The following is a 19,443-nucleotide window of genomic DNA, read 5'->3' on the forward strand; positions in this document are numbered from 1 at the left end:
ATATATATGTGTGTGTGTGTATGTATATATATATACACATGTGTATATATATATACATACACACACACACATATATATGTATGTATATGTGTATATATATATATATATATATATACACACACACATACACACACACACACACATACACAATGGAATATTACTTGGCAATCAAAAAGAATGAAATCTTGCCATTTGCAACTACATGGATGGAACTAGAGAGTATTATGCTAAGCAAAATTAGTCAGAAAAAGACAAATATCATATGACTTCACTCATATGAGGAATTTAAGATACAAAACAGATGAACATAAGGGAAGGGAAGCAAAAATAATATAAAAACAGGGAGGGGGACAAAACAGAAGAGAAAATTAAATATAAAGAGAAAATTAAATATAAAGAACAAACAGAGGGTTGCTGGAGGGGTTGTGGAGAGAGGAAGGGCTAATGGGTTGGGGACATGAAGGAAGACACTTGTTGAGATGAGTACTGAGTGTTATATGTAGGGGATGAATCACTGAAATCTACTCCTGAAATCATTATTGCACTATATGCTAACTAACTTGGATATAAATTTAAAAAATAAATTAATTGATCCATTAAAAAAGAAAAGAAATAACAAGTGTTGGCGAGCGTGCAGAGAAAAAGGAACCCTCATGCACTGTTGGTGGGAATGCAAACTGGTACAGCCACTGTGGAAAACAGTATGGAGTTTCCTCCAAAAATTAAGAGTAGAAATACCCACTTTGGGGTATTTACCTGAGGAAAATAAAAACACTAATTCAAAAAATATGCACACCTGTGTTTATTGTAGCATTATATTGATGTTAGCCAAGATATGGAAGCACCCTAAGTGTTCAATGAGAGATGAATGGATAAAGAGGGTACGGTATATATACATGATGAAACATTACTCAACCACAGAAAAAGAATAAGATCTTGCTATTTGCGATGACATGGATGGACCTAGAGCTGGTTATGCTAAGTGAAATAAGTCACAGAGAAAGAGACAAATACCACATGACTTCACTTACATGTGCAATCTGATAAACAAAACAAATGAATAAAGTATAAGAACCACAAAAGGAGAAACTGACTCATAAATATCGAGAACACACTAGTGGTTGCCAGGCAGGAGGGGTTGAGGAATAAATGAAATAGGTGAAGGGGATTAAGAGGTACAGACTTCCAGCTATAAAATAAATAAGTTACGGGGACAAAGAGTATAGCCTAGGGGATAAAGTGAATAATACTGTAATAACTCTGTGTGGTGACATATGGTAACTATACTTAGAGTGGTGAGTACAGCCTGATGTATACATTTGTTGAATCACTATGTGGTACACCCAAAACTAGTATATTATATATATCAACTTTACCTTAATACATATTTTTTTTAATTAAAACAAAGTTTTAAAGCAACTGAAAGTCTTAGAATGGCAAATGCCAACGAGAAGCCAAGCATGATACAACCTTCAAGAAATTGCTTTTATTTACTCTTTTTTTTAATGTTTATTTATTTATTTTTGAGAGAGACTGAGAGCAGGAGAGGGGGGCAGAGAGAGAGGGAGACAGAGAATCCCAAGCAAGCTCCACGCTTTCAGCACAGAGACCAATGTGGTGCTCGAACTCATGAGTTGTAAGATCATGATGTGAGCCGAAACCAAGAATTGGACAGTTAACAGACTGAGCCACCCAGGCTCCCCTGAAAAATGCTGCTTTTACGTAAAGGCATCAAGGCAATCAAGATTTATTTAAAGCTTTATAGCAATGCCAGAGGAGTCATGAATTGAAGAGTGACAAGTCAGTGAGGGCAAGTAGTGGTCAGTGGCCAGCACTGATGATGTTGATGTAGAAAACAGAGGCAGAAGAAAACGGCAATAAAACTAAATTTCCTTATAACCTGCAGCCCATTGACAAATACTTGAGGTTGGCAGAGTATAACATTTCTCCCTACTCTCTTAATGTTAATGTTTTTGCTAGAGGGAGAAACAACCTTAGCTTGACAATAGCTAGGCCTGCAGGATCCTGTGAGTTTTCTTTAGCATATGAAAATCCCTTTGGAAAACTGCCTTGTCTTTACCTCTCCTAACTCCCAAGTATGTAATCAATCTCTCTCCATGGTCCTAGGGCAGCTCTTCTTGTCCAAGAATCCTGTCCTTGTGCGTTAATAAAATCATCTTTGGGGCAACTGGGTGACTCAGTCAGTTAAGCGTCTGACTTTGGCTCAGGTCATGATCTCATGGTTCATGAGTTCAAGCCCCGCATCAGGCTCTGTGCTGACAGCTCAATGTCTGGAGCCTGCTTCTCATTCTATGTCTTCCTCTTTCTCTGCTCCTCCACCAATCTCTCTCTCTCTCTCTCTCTCTCTCTCTCTCTCTCTCTCTCTTAAAAATAAATAAACATTAAAAAAATAAAAATAGATAAATAAAATAAAATCACCTTTTTGCACAAGAGACATGTCAAGAATTCCTTCTTGGTGATCAGCTCTGGACCCCCACTACTGCAAAATCCCATCAATGTGATCCATAGGAATTCTTCCGGGTAAATTTTAAATTAGAGACTTTTCTACAGGTTAACTGATGATAGGAAGGAACCAACAGCAAATGAAACCAGTGGAGTGATAGCAGTTAATTTCTGAGAAGGCAGAGATTTTGGAGTCCGTACCCTAGATTGGAGGTTTGGCCTTAAACCTGAATCTGTAGTTTTTTTGTTTTTTGTTTTTTGTTTTCTTTAACTCCCTGCATGTTTCAGTTCCCATTCTGAGAATGTCTCAAGTTATCCACCATATAACTGATTTTATTCCCACCGTTTGTCATTTGTTCTTCACATTTTTTTACCCTGGCTTTCACTGCAATTTCATTCATACCTCCCTTGTGAGATGTAATTTCAAAAGTAAGCTTTTCTGCCTCCGCCCAGATTTTCCTTTCCTTAAATAGCAGTATTTTATCATAGACCGCCCCTCCTAAAATGGGGCATATCAATTTTTGTCAAAAGAAGAAAGATATAATAAGAAGATAAGTATTTGTTACAGGACTATAGAATTTTCCTATTATGTTTGTAAAGATCAAAGATATTAATGTTTATTATTGTTGAAATCACCATGCTGTTTTATTAGCTAATTCACAAAGTAAAATAAAATGATAAAAATGCAAATTATTTGATTCCTAGATCCCCTTCCTTGAAATTCTGTGCACTGATCTTTTTTTTCTTTTTTTTCTTTTTCTTTTTTGTATCTAGAAGGAAGGATGTGAAGGCCATCTTGGGAAGAGGCTGCATGCAAAGCTGAAGACAGGTCATAAAATTTGCATGTAATAGATGTAGGCTTGAGCCTACAGATCTTCCACTATTAAGGGTTTATGTTTGCATAAATTGTTAACCTGATTGTCAAGGCTCTCATCCGACCAATAGGTGGATAGCAACATTTAATTCACAAGTCATGTGAGAGATTTAAATGAGATAACCTGATGCTATCTGAGCTCTGAATCTTCCTCTTTCTCTGCTCCTCTGCTTGAAAACGGAGCACTGTGATTAAAATAGTAGAAATTACACAGAGACACAAACAATTGTCAGCTCATTACCATATCAACCGGAGTCCTATGGTGAAAAGACCAAAAAGTACACATCTAGAAGAGATGGAAATCATGGGCAAATATCCACCACTGACTTTAGATGATTACTTTTAGAAAAGTCTCAGGAAGTAGCCCAAACCACAGGACACAAGTCCATGATACATTTGACTACAAGCGTGCAAAGAATTTCTTAGAGAGATGGCATTTAGAAGTTAAGAAAGTGCAATTTGTTCTCTATGACTTGCGATTTTTATAAAACAGTGTTTTTATTTGCAAAACTTAGAGTGTTGTCATCTAGTTCTTTTGCTTGTACTTGGCCTGAAAATCACTGCTGTGTTTTCTGAGCAGGTCCTATAGATCTGACAAGAACCCTGCCTTCAGCTCAGCCTCTATCTACTCACTGTTACAACTGTAGACAGTGTTGTCATTATGCAACAGACAGAACTCTCATCTCGATACTGACAGTTTCCTCCCCACTCGGTTATTGCGAGCCAAAATTTCACTGCTCTCTCTTTAGTCATTTGTCTATGAGTTACTTAATAATCAAGTTTATTGCATTATTAGTAACAACAATGGATGGTGTGTGCACGTTAGCTTTAATGCTACTCTGTCAGTTCCTGTTACCAACATCAGTAGAATTTGACAGCAGATTCAGTTCTGTGCAGTTTCTTTCACAAAGCCATGCCTTAAGATATAATTAGGAACTTGGCAATAGTACCATGATAAATGTTCGGTATTCTGAAATGATCTTTTCTCCCCCACATCAATAAGCTTTATGCTGCATCTAAAGGCAGTCATTCAAAATTTCTTAATGATGGTGATTGCGGCATTTTGCTGACTATTCTGCAGTCACTATAGCTCTAAGAGCTGGCAATTAACTTCAAAGAAACTGAATTCATGTCACAGTTACACTGAGCATAATCCACATGGTGTCCAAATTGCATATGGGCAATTCAGATGTGAAAGATTACACTGAAGTTTGCTGTGTTGGCAGTCGTTCTAATAAACAAAAAACTCAAATAGCAAATAAGAAAATCAGATTTGACAACATCTGGTGTTAATAACGTATGCATAGAGGAAGGTATAGAGGATCCAAGGAAAGGCAGAGAAAAAGAAAGAACAACAAAAACCCATAAGAACAGTTTATGTGCCAATGACAGCAAGGAACCAGAGCACTCGAAACTGACCTATCTACCTTAGCAATCACACCATCCTACCTCTGACTTTCTCCTTGTATTCCAGTAAAGAAAACTATGACAGGAATCAGTAAGTTATATGACAACAAGCTATTTCAGAGAGCGGTATTGAAACCGTCTATGAAACCTGCCTGATACATGTTAGGAACTAAAATAGAAACGTAGATTCTCTCAGTTGGAAAAGAATCAGTAGATGATGAGATCTGTTCTATGTAGCCCTGAAATATGTTTGCCCATGAATGCTTGACTATTCCTGGTTTTAGAGAGCTAATTATGCAGAAGGTGAAGTGTTATCTTTTGGGTTTGGTAGACACAAATTTGAATCCTTGATCTGCTTTTCTAATAAGTAACCCCGAGAAAATTAAATAAAATCTCTAGTGCTCAATTTCCTCATTTTGGAATCTCAAGCCAAGGACCGTAGTCACTATTTTTCAAAAATCATGTTTTTTTCCCTCTTTCCAGCTGCTCATCACCTTAGCTCTAAGAGTTCTAAAGCATGAATTTTGCAGCCATTGGTATCTCCTTTCTTAACCAATGATTTCCTTTTTTCATTTACCTCCAGCATGAATCCAGTAGTGGATGTAATATTGTCACTTCACCCTCAAAGATGCCAATATCAGTGACTGAGTCATCATTTTAGCTTATTGTTTAGTATTTTTGCCACTGGACTCAGAAACTACCAACCTCCAGACTGGCTATAGCACAAGGGGAACTGGTCTTTTGATTTTATGTCACAGAAAACCAATGTAAAGCTAACTGAAATAAATTCTGACTCCTGTAATTCCAGTCAGACTAGATTTTGATACATCAGGTCAGTGATATCACTGAAGAACTACCTCCTTTATGTCTTTCTGCTTTGTCTTCTAAATTAATGGTTTTATTTTGATTAACGCTACAAGATGAATGCGAACAGTTCCTAGGATCATGCATTCAGCACCTGCACAAAAACCCCTAGCTCTACTCCAGACCAAAGGTATATGTCAACCTTGAAACATTCAAGATGTCCAGACTACGTGCTGATGGTTGGCTACATGTGGGTTGGGCACTCAGCCCTACAGCAATTACTGTAATGTGTGGATGCAAAGAGGGGGCTAGAGATGGGGTCAATCCATCTAAATCACAGTTCTGCTACTCAAATGTTATTTATGGATGTCTGGAAGGCAATTATATTGCCCACCATATCTTGGTTACCACCAAGACTTTTGTGTTCTTTCAATGTCCTACTGTGTTTTGGGGTACTCAGTCTTATATCACATACTTACCTCAGGATAGGTGATTTATAGTAAGTCGTCTTTCATGCTTATGTAGCCCAATGCCTACTTTTCCCTGCTGGTCTTTCATTTTGTCTAAAGACTATTTCACAGAAGTCTTATTATTAAATTGATTTTTTAGAGACATCAATATACAATGGGTAGAACACACCAGAGTAAGTTGTGAGACAGACCACCTTTTCAGATTTGCTGAAAGAAGATAAATAACAACCAGTTTTACTCCTCATAACTCATAAGCCCCACCCCCTCACTGAGGCTGAAAAGGGAATGGAAATAGAAGGAGAATACTATAAGGAAGATTTTTCTGTAGTGGTCTTTTGGTATGCTTCAAATCCCACACCCCTTGCTCCCTCCCAATTTGTAAGTAATGAAGACAGTTGTCAGTATCTCAGGTCAAGGAGAGGGGATTTATGGAGACTAATCTAAGGAATCACTGTGTCTTATCCTGTGAAACTTGAGGAGGAGTAGAAGGCAAACATAATGGATTGTGTGAACTTCACACCATAAAAATCTAACAGATAAGAGGGGCACTGGCTTGCTTTTGATATTAACAATGAGGAAGTGGCCATGCTGGGAAGGCTGCATTCTAAGAGTTCTTGTTAGCCAAATAGAAGTTAAATCTTTCATGTGGCCCACTCCTAGTCACTGCAAAATAGTCAGAATAGGGATATATGGACATCTGCTTAGTGGAGAAAGGCAACTGCAGAGGTTTACAGTGTGAATCCTCAATTTTTCTACTTGGCCACAGCTACTGATAGGCTTTTACGAATATGAGTTGGCTGTGAGTTATTTAGCTCTACTTCCTATGCTCTTTGGAACCAAACTAGATTCAGGGGAACTTCTACTGCCAGCTATTGGACTCCACTCTGTCACTGTAAACAAGTAGTTTAGATGATATATCTCTGTGGTTCTTGCCTCTGAGAAGCATTCTTTACTCGCCGTTTCTAAAAGGAGCAACCACAATGTCTTCTCTTGATCGCTTTTATAGGTCTTCCTCTTCAATCTCCACTGCTTTTGGCAGTTTTGCACGTTTGGGTTTGCAATTTTAAATGTTTTCTAGTGTCAACAGTAATTGCATTTTGTTTCACATTAGCTTTATTGCTTGTAAATGCTTCCCAGAGTGAGGCGGGGGCGGGGGTGGGGTGTGGTGGAAGGGAGTAAGTTTTATGACTTTGGCATTACACCAAAATTTTCTCACCGGTTTTTAACAGGGGAATTTGACTCACATAAATCAATAAAACTCTTTTCAATTATTCTTTAAACTCTCTCCTCACACTATGCTACTCCTGTGTTACCAGTCTTCAAGCACACATCTTATGTTATTCAACTATTTCACTGATATTTTTTCAACAATTACATGTATATTTTGCAAGATGGATGATTGTTTCTTGTGTGTAACAGCCTGTTCTTGTTTTATAAATGTAATAACTTCTTTATTTCTTTTTTATTCTGTCTCTCCAGATATAAATTCTATGGGTTTTAATTTCTTTCTCTGTTTCATCATTTAGCCCATTTTAGGTATTTAATCTTTTTCCTAGTTTTTATACTTCTTGTCCTCATCCAATAGGTGTGATTCTTGAATATCTGTCAACATTCATAATTGATAAGTATTAATGGCTCTAGACTGTGTCCCACTACTTCTGTAAAGTTTTTGCCAGTGATGTTTACAATATTTTGGGCCCTGTGTGAATTTCAGTCTTACCAGTTTTTTTAGTTTTTTTCAGTTGGTCTCTCCCCAGTCTTGGGTATGGTTTCCTCACACATTGATCAATACTTAGCTGATATTACCCAAAAGGGACGCTCCACAGATCTCCAGAGAACCTTCCATGCAGCTCTCTTCTCTCTAGTACGTTGTTTCATGAACTCCAGCAACTGAGTCTTCCTAGACTCCTAGAGGCACGTTTGCTGCTGAGGAAGTGTATCAGGGGCCTCCAAGCTTCCCATTCAAAGAGAATTGAGATGGAAGAAAAGTTGCATATATGTTCTTATTCAGTCTCAGTGTACTTCCATTTAGTCAAGTTACCTGATTCAAGTTTAATAAATGTGAAGATATGAGAAATATATATTGCACTTATAAATAGATACTAATATAGACAATGGGAATTTCCTATATTATTAACAACTTATACTTCTAGACTGATAAGAAAAAGTCGATAGGCTTGACATCTTTCTCACTTGACAGGAACTCATGAATCATATCAACTGTACATTAGATTACCTTGATCAGGAAATCTGAATTGTCAATTTGTTTCTTTTCTTTTCTTTAAATGTTTTCTTCTTTTTTAATTTTTAAATTTTTTTAATATTTGTTTGTTTTTGAGAGACAGAGACAGAGACCGAGTGCAAGTGGGCAAGGGACAGAGAGAGAGAATCTGAAGCAGTCTCCAGGCTCTGAGCTGTCAGCACAGAACCCAACACGGAGTTCAAACCCATGAAGTGTGAGATCATGACCTGAGCTGAAGTCAGACATTTAATCTACTGAGCCACCCAGGTGCCTCATGAAATCTGAATTGTCAATTTGCTTCTTTTCAATATTTCCCTTATAATATGGCTCAAATGCTATTTTAGTGTTTTGTTTTCTTTTGTTTTGTTTTTATCTTAGAAAGAGAGAGAGTGAGTGGGGGAAAGGAGCAGAGGGAGACAGAGAATCTTAAGCAGGCTCCATGCTTAGCATGGGGTCCAAGGTGGGGCTCAATTCCATGACCCTGGAATGCTCATCTGACTGAGCCACCCAGGTACCCCTCAAATATGTTTCATGTTCAAATTAATACTTGCAGCTGGAAATAAAAGTGTAATTGCTTACTCTATAATTCAAGTTTAATAAATTGTTAATGGTCACGATATGGAACTGACTTCATTAAAAAATCATTTTTTTTTATTTTGTTTCATGACTGGTTGCAATATTCAAACAATGCTTATGAGATTATAAAAAATTCCAAGACTGAAGATTTAGTGGTATGCTGTTCACTTCAGTCAAGGGGGTCTATTTTTCTTTTGCCTCACTACAAAGAAAAATGTTGAATTATTGCATCTGGCAAATATGCACATACACCCACAATGTATATCATCTATACTTCTTTTGCAAGAAAAAGAGAGAAAGGACAGATGAACAAATCAAATTAATATGTCAAATTTATTTCAAAAATTTATAAGAAGCTTAAATCAAACTCTTGCTTGTAAATCTCTACCATAACACTCAGTTTTCACAGCAATTGATTTCTTTTTAAATTATGGATAAATGGTACTTAGTTTAACCTTGTTAATGTGCAGTGTTTTATATTAATATTAGTCCTAGAAATAGGAAGAGGATAAAAGTAAGAGATATAGGTCCATCTTTAGTGTGTAGAAGAATAGAATTTCATTCCATCTTATCCAAGAAATGCTTCCTTAAGATTATCCATGTGTCTCTGCTTAGGTTTGGGCATAAAACCTTCCACTATAGCAAGATAGAAATGTGTTCAACAGAAACTAAAACATTTACATCTTTGGAAATAAGTATTTCTAAATATTATTTATGCTATTATTGATTTCACATTTTGTGTATCCCATACGTATGTGTGATTATGTGGGCTTTCATCATTGGTGGTCTTTGTGAGCCCCAAGCCAGGTTTCCTCAGTAATAATATCTTACTGAAGTCTTTCACTATAGTCTTTTCTACCACATTATCTTTTTTTTACTTCCTTAGATTATATATGGGTATTTAAATATACTGCCTATTTAAACATGGAAATTCCTTTCAAGTCTACCTACCATGCTTTATTCAACCTTGTTATTGACCATGAAACCAAGGGAAGTACTCTACCTAGACAATGAAATGAAATTAATAAGAATACCAGTAGAGTAGAAAAGAGAGTTATGATCCCTTGTGAAGACATTGGCAGGTAAAATAAAAGGCAAGCTTATATGATATATACAAATAATTATCTTTGCCAGTAAATTTTGAAATGCTTATCTCAGAAATTTATTGTAGGTATTTCCAGTTGTTAACTTTGTCTCTAATGCCTTAGTTTAAGAACACATTTAAGTATTGTGGTAGAACTATCTGAGCTTATGTTGATGGATCCTACTGAGTCTGGTAAGGCACAATACAAAATCGGCATGCTGACAGAGATAGTTACAAAATTGGATTCCTGCCCAGGAAATTATTACCTTTAGACCAACTGTGGTTGTGATAGAGAAAAAAAAAATCACAACCCCTGAGAAATAACCAATATCAGAAGCTTTGAAGTTAAATTGGTCTGGAAGTTGAGGTCATCCTTCATGAACAATCTTTTACCTACACCCCTGAGAGATTGATTGCCTACAGGAAAACAAAGATTATTGTGGAGATATGACATTATAATTTTAACATCTTAATTTTTTTCTACAATAGAATCTTTGTAATAGTATTTATTTAGTATTACTGATTTTAGAAACTTAAAAAATATATAAATCAGATGGGGTTCTTTGTGTGTAGTAAAGAACATTTAATTTTTGTAAGGATACTGAAAATTTATTTTTAATGCCTGGAAAAATGTAACTTCGCAGTGCAGACAAGTAAAGTAATAGATTGTTGTGTAGATATAATGTACTATTACATGTACAAATAATGACCCATGGGAACACAGAAGAGGAGCTCAGAAATAGCCTGTTTTCCCAGAGATGGCTATTGTGATGAAATCAAAGGATGACTGAATCTTGAAAGGTGGATAGAGTACTCAGGGTGGAAAACAATAAAAAATCAGTGTGGTGGAAATTACTCTACTCTCCACAGTACTTACACACCAGTTGCATAGTTATGTAGTATAGAATACAATAATTTATATACACACACTAATACAAATATGTGAATATCAAAGAAATGAAGCAAATTTCCAGGTGTCAGATAAAAACAAAAATATACCATCAATTGAGAAGAAAGAAGTAAGAATTGGAGCCAAACACTCAGAAGTATATGAAAAACAGAAATAGCTCAATGACTGGAATTTTCACAACCACGTGGGGAATTAGTCATTCAAACTGCATGATCCATGAATGTTAGAGAGCTAGAACTCCCTAACATTTATTTTTATTTTTTTTAATTTCACAAAACTAAGACATCTGAAGAGACAACATTAAAAATAAAAACTGGGAGCATTTGGAATTGAGGAAAGACATATATTCTAAGACAGAATAAAGCACCCTGTATCCTGACAAAGATAGATAAAACCAAGTTCATACCTGGACATATCTAGTGACAATGCAAAATAGAAAGCAAAGTGAAATTCATTAAAAGTCCTGGAGAAAAAATGTAGGCCACTTAAATAGGGAGCAAACTTTACAATGAGAGTATCTCATCCATCAGGATATATAGATGCTTGAAGTTATTGGAATAATAGTTTTTAAACAATAAAGTAACAATCAATTCAGAGATCTATACTCAATAAAATAAGTATTGAAGAATGAAACTAATATTAAGGTAGTTTTAGGCACAGGAAAGAGTTCATCAATATACACATTTGCCATTGGATTGTCTGGTTTGGGGGGAACAATGTCTATTCAGATATTTGGCCCATTTATTTTAAGTGGGTTGTTTATCTTTTTATCGCTGTGGTGTATAAGTTATTTATATATTCTGAATAAAATTCCCTTATCTGATATATATCACCAGCAAATTATTTCCCCCTTTCCATAGGTTGTGCACTTCACCGATGAGGTCTTTTGAAGCACCAAATTGTTAATTTTGATAAAGTTTGACTTATCAAACTTTTGTCAGTTGTGATTTTCATGTCAGATCTAAGACAAAACTGCCTAACCCAAGGAAAAAATGATTTACTCCTATATTTTCTTCTAAACATTTTATTTTAGCTGTTATATTTAATTCAGTGATCTATTTTGAGTCCATTTCAAGCAGAGATCCATCTTCATTCTTTCTTATAGACGTGCAATCGTTCTTACACAATTTTTTGGAAAATATTATTCCTTCCTCATTTTAATCATCTAGAAACTCTTTTCAAAAATTAATTGATTATAAATGTAAGAGTTTGCTTCTGAAATCTCACTTTTATTTTATTGATCTATGTCTATGCTTATGCTAGTACTATACTAGTTTGATTACCTGGCCTTGTAGTAAATTTGTAAGTCATAAGTGTTAATCACCCAACTTTATTCTTATTTTTCACTATTATTTTTACTATTCTTCACCTTTTGCATCTCTATATGAATTTTAAGTTCAGCTTATCATTTTTTGCAAACGTGACAACTAGATTTTGACAGAGGTAGATCGAATCTGTAGGTCAATTTGGGAAGTATTTCCATCCTTAACAATTTTAAGGTTTTTGATCAATTAATACGGGATATCTTTTCCTTTATTCAGACTTACCTTAATTTTTTTTCAACAATGTTTTGAGTTTTCAGTGCATAAGACTTAGATTTACTCTGAAGTATTTTGGGGCGCCTGGGTGGCTCAGTCGGTTAAGCGTCTGACTTCGGCTCAGGTCATGATCTCGCAGTCCATGAGTTCCAGCCCCGCGTCAGGCTCTGTGCTGACAGCTCAGAGCCTGGAGCCTGTTTCAGATTCTGTGTCTCCCTCTCTCTGACCCTCCCCCATTCATGCTCTGTCTCTCTCTGTCTCAAAAATAAATGAACGTTAAAAAAAAATAAAAAATAAAAAAAAAAATAAAGAGTCTCAATGCTTTTGCTGCTTTCAAGATTCTCTACTTAATTTTGGCTTTTGATGGTTTTATTATGATGTGTCTAAGAGTAAATCTCTTTGATTTTTTCCACTTGGAGATTTTTTAGCTTTTTGTATCTGTAGAGTAACACTTTTAATCACATTTGAGAATTTAGGGCCACTATTTCTTAATTCTTTCTCAACTTCATTGCCTTCCAGAACTCAGAAAATGTGTATGTGGATATGTCCAGTGGTGTCTTGCAGATTTCCAAGACTGAAAAAAAATTTTTCCTCATATTTTATTTTCTGGTCTTCAGACTAGATAATCTTAATTAACCTTTCTTCAAGTTCACAAAATCCTTTGCTATCCAGAAGCCATGCTATTTCATTTATTGTACTCTTCAACTCCAGAATTAATATATGTTACTTAGGGACAATTTCCACTGATTTACTTTTTGTGTGTATATTGGCCATACTTTCCTACTTCATTGCATATCTCATCATTTTTGTTAAAAACTAAACAACCTAAGTGACATAATGTGGCGACTCTTGAAATCAGATTCCCCTCTTCCAGAGTTTATTGTTGTTGTCATATTTTTTTCAGGTTGTTGTTACTATTTGTTTGTTTAGTGACTTTCTTATACGAATTCTGCAAAGTCTATATTCTTTGTCATGTTTGACCATTGAAGACTCTTCAGTTAGGTCAGTGGCCAACTAATAGTATAGATATTAATTTTCTTAAAAAAGACTCTCAAGTTTTGCTAAGGATGTGTGTGTTGGGCATTCATTCAATGCTCTGGCAGACAGTTTATAACACTGCCTTATTCCCCAATTCCCACTTGCACAGAGCTTCAAGATCAGCCAGAAGAAAGAGATTAGGACAATCTCAGATCTCTCCTCAGCATGTGCGCAGCTCTGTGCATTAATGTGGTTTTCCTGATTCCCAAGAATATGTCAAAACTTTTTAAAGCTCTTTATGTTTATCTCATGCCACAGCTTTTCCTTTTAAGTTTCTTAGTTAGTTTCTTATTAGCCCAAGCTACATTACCACCTGAGGCGGTTGCAATGTTAAACCAATTGACACTGATTTTTCCCAAACATGCCATGGAAAAGAAACTGAGCAAACTCTATATTTCTTCTAATACAAATAAGCCTGGTATGTGGTATTTTCAAGGAACTGCCAGATATGTGTTATACTAACAATTATTTGGGTGGTTGGGAAAGCTCCAAACCTATTCTTCTCTCTCCAGCAGGTATTTGGCTAATGGTTTTCATGGCTACCACTATTATAAGACTGTTGGTTTGTAAGTTTCCTTTGGAGCTGGAGACAGCAGAAAGGGAAAGGGGCAATTTAACATTCCACAAAACTTGATCTTACTGAGATTCAGCTATTTTTCTTGAATAAATATCCTTTGGACTATTGCCAGGCTTTGGTTAATTTCCAGAATTCTGTAAAGGTTGATTTTAATAATTTTTACCAGTGTTCTCATACTTTTATAGAGAAGTAAATTTTTGGAGGTCACTAACCCCATTATTCTGGAAGTGCTTTCCTATATATTGTTTTTAAATTTTGGTACTGGCTAATAAAAGACCTAAGGCTGTAAATAATAGCCTTAGCATAAAAATATCCTCTAAATCCAGCTCTCTTTCTGTAATACAGATATAGGTACAGATTACATATATATTAGAGACAGAGATAAAAAGAGAGAGAGAAAAAAAGAGAGAGAGAGAGAGAGAGAGAGAGAGAGAGATTTAGGGAACTGATTCACAACTAACTGTAGGGGTTGATGGCAAGTCTGAAATCTTGGGCAAACTGGCAACCTGAGATTCAGGTAGAAGTTGATGTTCCAGTCTTAAATCCAAAGACTTGAAACTCATGCAGAGTTTCCATGTTGCATTCTGAAAGTAGAATTCTTTCTTCTCTGGGAAACCTCCGTCTTTGCTCTTAATGCCTTTAACAAAGGCATAATGCTTTTAGACAAAGCCCACCCACATAATGGAGAATAATCTCCTTCAACTAAAGTCAGATTATTTTAAATGATGACATCTAAAATATACCTCACAGAAGCATCTAGACTAGTGTTTGACCAAAGTAGGCATCATAGTCCCGCCACGTTGAAACATAATATTAATCATCACACACATGAAGGAAGAATTGAAATGAGATTCAAGGCTGTCTTTTCCATTGAGTTCAGGTCCATTTCTCCAGTTCTCCTGATTCTCCTCACCCATGTTTTGGCTTTACCTTCAGACAAATAGTTAGATACCACAGTATCCACAGACCTCTCATTCATTTGTGAAGGACAAATGTCTAAACAATACATAGCTTTCACTAGCTTACACACAAGACAAACAAACAAACCAACAAACAAATGTGCTCAACTCCCTTTCAAATGTCAGCTGGCATAGCAATGGGCCAAATTTGAGAATTTCTGGGAAGATAGACTGACCCTGTTCTGACAAGGTCTATCCTTATAGGTGAGGCTAGGGTTAGGTTCTCATTGTCTGGAAAAGAATAGACAACTGAACGAATGGGGGGCTCTCTTGGAAATGGTGACTTGGAATGGATACAATGTAGCAATCTGCGATGTCCCTCATCTTCTACAAGCAAAACTGGTTCTAAAGGCAAAAACAACCACAGTGGGAGTAGCCACAGCAAAACTCATCAGAAGGGCAAACTGCGGACAGAAATAATTAAATAAGAATAGAAACACCTAAATAAACACTATGAGAAATACAACTGGGGCATGACTATACCTAGAGTATTTTTAATTATTATAGAATACTTTGAACAAATCATGCCAATATCTCATTTTGAACTTAGTGACTGAATGTCACTAAGAAATTTACAAATTAAAAGTATTTTTTTAAATAAGCAGAAAGCATAAGTAAAACAACAACAAAAAAAGAAATGATATTGTTATCACCTCTACTTTTTAACCAAAAGATCTAGTTACAGACAGTTTAATACACAAGTTCGGCCAACTTCAAGAAAGATGAGAAAGGAGGTACTTGGGTGGCTCAGTCAGTTGAGCCTGTGACTTCGGCTCAGGTCATGATCTCACAGTCCGTGAGTTCCAGCCCCTCGTCGGGCTCTGTGCTGACAGCTCAGAGTCTGGAGCCTGCTTCAGGTTCTGTGTCTCCCTCTCTCTCTGCCTTTTCCCCGCTCACACTGTCTCCCCCTCTCTCTCTCTCAAAAATAAATAAAAATTATAAAATAATAACAATTTAAAAAAAAAGATGAGAAAGAAATAATTGCAAAATGATTCAGAGACTGTGAAAAGGAATAAAGCTATCCTTTTCATTACATGAGTGCACTATAACATTGATACCAAAATAAGACAAGTAGAGACAAAAAATGGAAAATTATGACCCGATCTAATATGAGCATAGATGCAAAAATCCTAAGTAAAGGATAGCAGATTAAAAGTCTCAAAAAAAAAAAAAAAACAGCAACAACAACAACAAAAAAAATTACACGACAAATTTGGCCCCAGGTGTGCAGACAAGATTTTCAAATTATAAATTTATTCGTATACATCATCCCATTAGTAGATTTACCTAGAAAAAGACCATGATCAGGGAATACAAGAAAATATATAAAAAAATAAAATGAATAAACATTAGCAATAACATATTCTGAGAGATTTAATACATATCGGTGATAAAAGTTCTGAGCAGAGGGGAAAAAAGAAAAACCTGAAATGAAAAATAGTTTTTATAAAACCTATAGTAAAGCCCACATTCAATATTCCATTTTAGAAGTGTTCTAATTAAATTCTGCTGGAAACCAGTTGTAAGCATTGTAACAGTAGTGTTCTATTATCAAACAGAAACAGCGCCAGACTCTCCTTAAAGGGAGAGAGACTGATTTTATTCAGAAACTTGCAATATGGGAAAAGAGACCTCTGCATAGAACTGGGTTCAATTTGGATTACAATACGACAGCTAAGGATTTGTACCTAGGAGAAAGGTGCGGAGGGGAGGATGTCATTCAGAGGGTGAAAAATTACTAAAAAGAGACATCAAAAGTTAAGAGGGGATTCTTGCTGAGGCTGGTCAGGATGACCAGATATGAGAAGGGGACGGTGAAGTGTTTGACTAGATACTGAGACTGATCGCATAGCAAGGGTGTGGAAGATTCTAAACAGCAGGGTTCTTGCTCAAACTCAGCTATTTTTGGACCGGGGACGAGGAACAACCTGACTAAAGTGTGACCAAGGACAGAATCTTGTCACCATATTTTATTAGAAATCCAAGACAAGGAAACAATCAAAAAAAAAAAAAAGTAGTAAAAGATTTGAAAAGAAAAAGTTAATTTTTCCAACTCAAAGGACTCTACAAATTGTAGAGCATGCTGATTTGCTAGATAAGTTTAAAAGTGGGAATACCAACAGCATTGTAAAAGCAGTAGGCTCTTAGAAAAATAAAAGTGCCCGTAAGCTTTTCCCATCAACAATGCCTATTTAGGAAAATAATTTTGGAAAAAAAATTATTAAAAAAACATTATTTAAGTACATAAAAGATGAAGCAAAAAATGAGATAGCTCATTTAATGAATAAAGAAATACAATTCTGGTAAAATTAATGATAATAATAATAATAATAATTAAAGACAACATTTACTGAGCATTCTCCATATGTCAAGCACCTTTTCCAAATACTTTACAAAATGTACTTTATTTAATTCTTACAACATTCTGAAGATTGCACAATGATTAAATTCATTTTAAAGGTGTAGAAACCAGACAGGCAAAGGCTAACAATTCTATCATAACGAAAGGAAAAAGCAGTAGTGGAAATGAGCATTTTTAAGTACTAATCTAAAAATTTAACATAACTCCCATTTAAAAAATCCAAAGGCCAAAGTATTTCTTTTTTTTTTTAATGTCTATTTTTGAGAGAGAAAGAGACAGCTAGGAAGGGAAAGAGAGAGAAAGCAGGGGAGGGCAGAGAGAGAAGGAGACACAGAATACGAAGCAGGCTCCAGGCTCCAACCTGTCAGCACAGAGCCCAACTCCTGAATTGCGAGATCAAGACCTGAGCTGAAGTCGGACGCTTAACAGTCAGAGCCACCTAGACGCCCTAAGGACAAAGTATTTCTAAAATTTTTATAGAAGGTTTATTTTCTGAATATCCAGAGAAATTTAATTTATTAATTCATTTAATCCTTAAAATATGTCTATGAAGAATATACTATTATCCTTACTTTATAGATGAGGAAATTCAGACACTGCAAGTTTAAGTCAAAAGACTACGGCCACACAGCTAGTTGGTAGCAAAGAGGTGATACAGGTTAGTCCAATTATAAACTGTAGGCTCTGAACAAGTATTATATATATATATATATATATATATATATATGTGTGTGTGTGTGTGTCTGTGTGTGTGTGTATGTGTGTCTGTGTGTGTCTGTGTGTGTGTGTGCATAGCAAGTATAAGACAATGGCAACATTGCCTAATTCTTGACAGATGTTTCTGTTATATAACTGCTGTAATTTTTCTCTATATTAAGTTTGTTAAGAAGAAATGAAGCAAAGTATATTTTAAGTATAGGCAGAGGTTTAGTAGCAAACTGCAGAAGTGTTTCTTCACTCGTACAGGTAGGGTGCAAAGTAAGATGTATTCACAAATGCTCCTGGAGAAATACTGTAATTTCAACTTTTGTCAAGCTGATGGATATAAAGTATATGGGCCTTGGATGAATGTTAGTAAGGGATTATGATTCTTATTATAGATATTTCATCTGTCTACAATGTGTAAGGTAGAATTGAGAAGCCACACATGAGAAGAGTCAGAGAAAACAATTAGAAAGAGACAGTAATTGTCCAAATGAGAGATGATGTTCTCTCACTAGGAAACACAAGGCTAGTGAGAACAGGACTTAGGAGGGATGCACTGAGGAGGTAAGAACGATAGGCAGCTAGAGTAAATGCCATGTATCTGGTTTTCGTGATGAAAGTTACAAGGGAATGGTTCTACATGGCAAGACAGGAAGAGTAGGCTTGGGAAGGAAATTATTAAAGTTGCTAAGCTTGATTATGAAAATCCAGGGTAACGCTTCTGCACTTGAGTCCAAAACTCAGGAAGGATGTCAGAACAAAAGTGGAGGTCAGACAGCACAAAATGAGGAAAAGCAGGGGCTAAAGACAGAAAGTAGAATTTGATGTGTTATCCACAAAGGAAGAGGAGGAGGATTTTGTGGAAAAGGCAGAAAAGTGAGAACTGAAAGGGTAAGAAGATCCATAAGAGAGGTTGGTAGTGAGAGCCAAGAGGGTAGGGTTTCAGTGAGTGGGTGGCCCACAGTGTAAAAAAATACCTTAATCAAACTAAGGTAGAGTAAAATAAGAACTGCACGACCCATCGTATTTGGCAGGATGTTGAAAATCAGATGATTTTGTCCATTAAGACAAGGTGAGGTCAAAGGGCAGACTATGCTTGTAAGAAGTTTGGTTGAGAAGGGGCGCCTGGGTGGCTCAGTCGGTTAAGCGTCCGACTTCAGCTCAGGTCATGATCTCGTGGTCCGTGAGTTCGAGCCCCGCCTCGGGCTCTGTGCTGACAGCTCAGAGCCTGGATCCTGTTTCGGATTCTGTGTCTCCCTCTCTCTCTGACCCTCCCCCGTTCATGCTCTGTCTCTCTCTGTCTCAAAAATAAATAAACGTTAAATAAAATTAAAAAAAAAAAAAAGAAGTTTGGTTGAGAAAGGTAAGGGTGGGGCAGGCACAGAGAACCAGCAGCAAGAGAGGAAGGTGGGAATGGGGGTAGGGTTATTGCTG

Source organism: Panthera uncia, chromosome A2, assembly GCF_023721935.1.
Source record: "Panthera uncia isolate 11264 chromosome A2, Puncia_PCG_1.0, whole genome shotgun sequence".
Lineage (NCBI taxonomy): Eukaryota > Metazoa > Chordata > Mammalia > Carnivora > Felidae > Panthera > Panthera uncia.